At 43.1% G+C, this 6,612-nt stretch overlaps 2 long non-coding RNA genes across 2 annotated transcripts; one reads left to right on the top strand and one right to left on the bottom strand.

Moving 5' to 3' along the window:
• Nucleotides 1-497: 497 nt before the first annotated feature.
• LOC112672963 (uncharacterized) lies at nucleotides 498-4,756 on the bottom strand. Its single transcript, XR_003144628.3, has 3 exons — nucleotides 4,531-4,756; nucleotides 1,280-1,407; nucleotides 498-683 (listed from the first exon to the last, which is right to left on the bottom strand). It is a non-coding gene; the product is annotated as an uncharacterized LOC112672963 (long non-coding RNA).
• LOC125755963 (uncharacterized) lies at nucleotides 4,534-6,147 on the top strand. Its single transcript, XR_007413640.1, has 2 exons — nucleotides 4,534-5,108; nucleotides 5,812-6,147. It is a non-coding gene; the product is annotated as an uncharacterized LOC125755963 (long non-coding RNA).
• The last annotated feature ends 465 nt before the right edge of the window (nucleotides 6,148-6,612 follow it).

The raw sequence follows: 6,612 nt of genomic DNA, 5'->3' as shown, positions 1-6,612 counted from the left end.
TTTCAAGCTTAGGAACTGCATGTTCTATTTCTTTTGGTTCTCCCACAGCCCCTATTTTGTATTGGGAACGCATAAGCTCCTCAATATTTATTCAGCAGATTTTTGTGGGGAGATATAACTAGCCCCCCAAATTACTGATGGTTTCCTTTGAAAATTACTGCTCTTGTGCATACCAATCTACGAAGCTGCTTCCTTGCCTTGAATGGATAATGAGGCTCCTAGACTTGGACTCTTGGAAGAAGCGAATTCTAAGGAGAACTGCATTCTGGGAGGAATCCTCCATCTCACATTGTTGAACTTGTCTTCCCTTGCGGGGATAGGATTGTGAACCCAGAGTTTCCTGGGGTTTAATCATCCAAGACCTGCCCCACCCTGCTCAAGGGACCCTGGGGACCATGAAGATGTTACCGTGGAGAGAGATAGCATCTTAAGAAAAGAATCCCAGTTTCAAATGATAGTTAGACGACCTCTCTTAGGCTCTGATTTTAAATCTGAGACTCTTGAGAGCATTTACTGAGGGAATCCATCATCCTTTTATTTTGCATTTGCTGGGTCTTACTCAATATTATGACTCCAGGAGAAAAAATACCATGACTAGTACTTGAAATGCTGGCACCTATAGTATCTCGAGTTAATGTTACTTGCAGCTTTATCCACGAACAATTCCGCCGTGAAATACTCAGCTGTAAAAGAAACGAGAGTACTGAGAAGGATTCCTTTGAGTGTCTCTGGCATGCAGAGAGGCGATGGGGATCTGTGTGTGTACGTGTGGGAAAGTGAGGCGGGATGATAAATAGTGTGCTACCTCTCCTTTAAGAGCACGTCCTTTTATTCCTGACACTTAAAAAGACACTGTCAAAAAGATGTTTTACTGATTTGACTTTCTGTGCAGGAGAACGTGCAACAGTTACCTAGTAAGTGGTTTTATAGGGAGTTTCACCCACACGTTATAATAAACTGAGCCCGAAGATAACATATCTTTTGTGCTTTTACAGTGCTTGGATGATAACTGTGAAAAATTATCTAGTGGAGGTTAGCAAACTGTACCTGTGGTCTTTTTCTCATGACCTCTGTATGATAAAGTTTACTATCTTGGAGCATGATGCATTGTCAAATAATAGGTTTGCTTGTCTGGCCAACAAGAAGTAATTGAGGAGTGTTATAGTTTTACAATCCATGTTTCAATGACTCTGCTGCTTTTGAGTTGTTAGACCTGAACAAAATGGGTCAATGTTGAAAGAATAAAGTTTTTTTCTCTCCCCCTGCCCCCATCTCTTACCTTCTTTATGGAGGTGTTTTGAAAGGGAAGGATGGGATCTAGGCCTTGAAGATGATAGTTCTCTGCCTTGGCGTCCCCGGCTTCCAATTTAGGGCTTGAGGTGGGAGACTGTAGTTGTAGCTTAATGACTGAGAGGGAATTTGGATTTCACTTACCAACAAATATCTGTGGAGCACCTTCGTATTCTTTCTGTCCTTGTATTCCTTCTGTCCGTTATTTTGGTTTAAATAGTCTTTGGACCTCAGATCTATGTCTTTAATCAACAATCTTCCCCTCACATTCTTAGGACTTATTAGGAGCAAATCAAAGCTTGGGTGACCTGGCTGAGCTTTTGACACATTAAAAAATGCTTGATTTTGCCACATTCCGTTTTCTTTGGGGCTGGGTCTCACCCAGCATTTTACAAAGTGTGTTAAATACTAGTTTCCTGAGATGCTCTGTGGTGGAATGACTTTGGGAAACATAGCATACCTAATTAATATAAACCCCTATTTTAGTGCCACATGATGAAAATTAACATACAAAAGGCTCAAGGAAGTCCAGTTGTAGAGAAGCACCTTAACCCTAGCAGTTCCCAAAGATGACCACAGAATCCCACCTCACCCCCAACACCCTGCGGAACTAGTGTGCCGCACAATGTTTTTTGGGGGAATTTAAAACAAACTGAGGTTTTGGTGATTTATAAACATAGCCATCATTTTTTCCAGAAAGAAACCATCAGGACGCCAATCACTGCTAAGCAACCTCTCTTCTCCTACCAACATATACATATATGTACTTGTCTTAAAAGTACTGTTGTTGTTTTTTAATAGGGCTATGAAGATTAAAAAACTGAGAGCTTCCTCACATGTTATTTTACTATTATGTGCGCCAAAGAGCTTTTTAGGAAAATAAATAAGAAAAATGACTAGGATTTATATTTGTGTAAGAAGGTTTGATGGACTTATTTGTGCTTGCAGCTGATGGTGGCTACTAAAGATGCAAGGAAGATGTAAGGGCTGGTATCTAAAATATACAAAGAACTCTTAAAACTCAACAGGAGGGCAGCCCAGGTGGCCCAGCGGTTTAGCGCCACCTTCGGTCCAGGGCCTGGTCCTGGAGACCCAGGATCAAGTCCCACATCGGGCTCCCGTATGGAGCCTGCTTCTCCCTCTGTCTGTGTCTCTCTGCCTCTCTCTCTCTCTCTCTCTGTCTCTCTCTCTCTCTCATGAATAAATAAATAAAGTCTTTTTTTTTTTTTTTAATTTTTTTTTTTTTTAATTTTTATTTGATAGTCACACAGAGAGAGAGAGAGAGGCAGAGACACAGGCAGAGGGAGAAGCAGGCTCCATGCACCGGGAGCCCGACGTGGGATTTGATCCCGGGTCTCCAGGATCGCGCCCTGGGCCAAAGGCAGGCGCCAAACCGCTGCGCCACCCAGGGATCCCAATAAAGTCTTTAAAAAAATAAAAAAATAAAACTCAACAGGAGGAAAACAACTCAACTAAAAATTGAGCCAAAGACCTTGACAGACACCTCACCAACAAAATATACAGATAGCAAATAAGCGTATAGAAAGATGCTCCACATCACATGTCATCAAGGAAGTGCAAATTAAAACAATGAGATATCACTATGCATCCATCAGAATGGCCAGAATCTGGAACACTGATAACACCAATTGCTGGCGGGTACTTGGGGCAACAGGAATTCTCATACGCTGCTGGTGGGAATACAAAACAGTAGTACAGCCACTTTGGAAGACAGTTTGGCATTTCCTACAAACTAAACATACTCTTACCATATGATCTAGCAATCATGCTCCTTGGTATTTACCCAAAGGAGTTGAAAACTTACTTCCACACAAAAACCTGCACATGGATGTTGATAGCAGCTTTATTCGTAATTACCAAAACCTAGAATCAACTATGATGTCCTTCAGTAGATGAATGGATAAACACACTGTGGTACATCCAGACCGCGAAATATTATTTAGCACCATAGTGAAATAGAGCTATCAAGCCAGGAAAAGACATAGAAGAAACTTAAATGCATGTTACTACAGGAAAGAAGCTACACTGAAAAGGCTACATGTATATGATTCTATGTAACATTCTGGAAAAACTATGAAGACAGTAAAAAATCAGTGGTTGCCAGGAGTGGGGTGGGGCATGGGATGAAAAGGAGATGCACACAGGATGTTTAGGGCAGCAAAAGTACTCTATATGATATTATAATGATAGATATGTCATTATACATTTGCCCAAACCAATAAAATATGCGGCCCTAAGAACGGTCCTAAAGTAAACTTTGGTCTTGGGGGTGATAATGATGTGTCAGTGTAGGTTCATCAGTTGTAACAAATGTACCATTCTGGTGGGAGGTGTTGGTAATGAGGGGAGGCCTTGCATGTGATGTGTGTGGTGGGGGGGGTAGGTGGGAAATCTCTGTACTTTCCCTCAATTTTGCTATGAACCTAAAACTTCTCTAAAAAAACAAAGTCTTAGAGAAAAAAAATACAAGGAGGGGCCTACTGGGCCTGGAGGAGAATTTACTCTGAAAAACAAGTGTTAAGAGTAATTAGCCAAATTCAACAACAGGGTTGTTTGGGGAGGGGGGTCCTTCACTGGAACCCTGGCTGTTACCTGCGCGCAGCACCCTAGTGGTGGCAGTCTCCCTGCAGAAGGATGGCTGTGTGTGAAGTTCAAGCAGCTCTGACTCTGCTTTGGGATGCCTCTCTTAAGATGCTAATGGAGGAGAGGACAGCTGTTTGATAGCCCAGCATATAGTGACAATACCAGGACCCCGGGGAGTGTGATTCAGTCAGTATCCAAGAGGTGGATGATGATGGTGGCTTGGGCGGTGGTCTGGAGGAGCGTGAAGATGGGCCTCGGAGATATGCAGTGGCAGCTATATGGCATGTGGGAAGCAGACAGGATTAATTAAATTGGGAGTGCTGTGGGCTCTCCTCCATCCTCCCAGGGGGGTTGGGAATCTTGAAAGTGGGCCTTGGGGCCAATGGAAGCTGGCTCTAGTATATTAGTAGAACTTAATTTTACTCACAGGGAAAAGGCCATGACGTCCCACCCATTACATAGGTAATTATGCTCCTGACCAATCCAGTCCACTGTTGCAGATAAACAGACAACAACCTCAGGGAGTGCAGTTGGGACATCATATAAAAACCCATAAGACAGATGTATTAGTTACTCATTGCCGTGTAACAAATTACCCCAGATCTTAATGGCTTAAAACAATAATACGTATCTCACTCAGTAGGTCACAAACTTGGGAGTAGCTTAGTTGGGTGACTCTGCCTCAGAGGCTCTCATGTGGTGCAAGCCAAGAAGTTGGCTGAGGCTGCAGTCTTCTGAAGCCTTGATGGGCAGGAGGATCCACTTCCAAGATGCTCCCTCACAAGGCTGGGGGCAACCTGGTTAGCTATTGGTAGGAGGTCTGAGTTCCTCAACCTGAGAATCTTCCATAGGTCCGCCGCCTGAATGACGTCATAATGGCAGCTGGCTTTTCTCAGAGCGAGTGATCCAAGAGGAAGGCCACAGGGCCTTTTATCACCCCACCTTGGAAGTCACACACTTCCCTTTGTTAGAAGTGTGTCACTGAATCCAGACCACACACAAGGAGAAGGGTGTCAAGCTCCACCTTTTGAAGAGAGAAGCACTGAAAAAATTGTAGACATGTTTTTAAACCACCACAATGGTGGTTCGCTTGTATTAAATCCCCTCAAGAGGTTAAAGGGTTAACAAGAATGTCAGGAAGCCTGTGAGAGAAGGACTTTATTTGGAGCAAGGTGTGGATAAATTTGCTGGCCTGCCCAGAGGTGAAATCTATTGTGAGTCATAGACATTCTTTTTTATTTATTTTGAAATCAAAAGATGGGCTCCAGACATGACTGCTTGTTAAATTGGATGAAATTAAAAATAGCTTAAACGTTTGGGAAGAGGGGGGAGCTGATTAGTTCTCAGGATATATTAAATGTCCTCACATGAGAAGGGAGTCAGCTATTGGGAAGGGCTGCTTTGGAAAACATATGCTGTGTCAAACTCCGCCAGCAGATGCAGAATCTGCTGCTAAAGTTAGCTCCCTGAGAACAGAGCTGGATGGGCTGCCATCACAGATGTCTCTGGAACCAGCACCCGAGACAAATATAATTCTTACCACTGGAAAGCAAGGCCTCACACAAGAGCCTTCTCGCCCTGGTGGAGGGGTTGGAGGGAGGTGCGAAGGCAGATTTATGACCCCAAATGCTGACTCTTCTGTGATTCTTCAGGATAACAGATGATTTTAAAGCCACGAGGCATCCTGGTATTTTGCATTTCTAAATTTGAGAATCCCTCATAAGGTGAATTCATGTTACCTTAAGTGGAACCCATGCTGTGTAAAATCCAAGGCCTGATTGGAAAAGTTTTGAAACACGTATTTTGAGATTTATAGTCTGAAATATTGGAAGCTGAGGAGGGTTCCAAATGCCTAAAACGGTAGAGGGGGAGTTTGAAAACCACAATAATGAGGAATGATTTAAATTATTTCATTAGTGCAGGAACCAAAACTTTCCCCAAACAAGAAGGGGACCCAGTTTCATGGCCAATGACAGACAGAAGATGTCACGTGCTGAGCTTCCAGTACATTACAGAGCAGGATTTCTCCAAAGTGGGTTCCACAGAATTGAGTCTCCAGGGATGCCTCACAAGAGAACGGTTCTCTGATAAATGATGCCGGGGAATGATGCAAGCACAGTCCCCCTCTTGGAGGGTCACAGGGCACATCAGCCTTTTAGTGGCCCTGAGAGACTCTTCAGTGAAGAAATCTATTTAATTTTGTTTAGCTCCTTAGTTCCCAAACATAAAGTCATGGATTTTTTTCCTCCTCTATATTCAATTAATCTTCAGCCTTATTTCTACCTTTTTGGAATATCAGCTTCATGTGAGCAGGTCTCTGTCTGTTTTATTCATCCTTATAACCCCACAGCCTGGAACCATTCACAAAAGCCCGATGAAGTAATGGAGCTTAAGACCCTTCCAAGGCCTGGAACCTACTTTTGGATTCATAATTTTGCATTCTTTCTGTTAGAAGGGACTTCCATGATTGTTAACAGCTTCGGGTCCCACAAAACCTAGATGTACCCTTGCCTGGAACACATGAGGTGCTCCATAAATCACTGTGGAATAAATGACTGGATACCATAAAACCAGCATTCCTTGGAATACACATTGGGCAACACCTTCTTAGAGACACGAGACTACGGCAAGAGGACCCAATGGTTAATGTTGACATCAGATCGGGGAGGTAATGAGACAGGAATAGTCTTACCTGGGCAAGGAAATAACTGCAAAATA

The sequence above is a fragment of the Canis lupus genome, chromosome 10 (genome assembly GCF_003254725.2).
Source record: "Canis lupus dingo isolate Sandy chromosome 10, ASM325472v2, whole genome shotgun sequence".
Classification (NCBI taxonomy): Eukaryota; Metazoa; Chordata; class Mammalia; order Carnivora; family Canidae; genus Canis; species Canis lupus.
The sequence above is the reverse complement of the archived record's forward strand: the minus strand, read 5'-3'. Positions and strand labels throughout refer to the sequence as shown.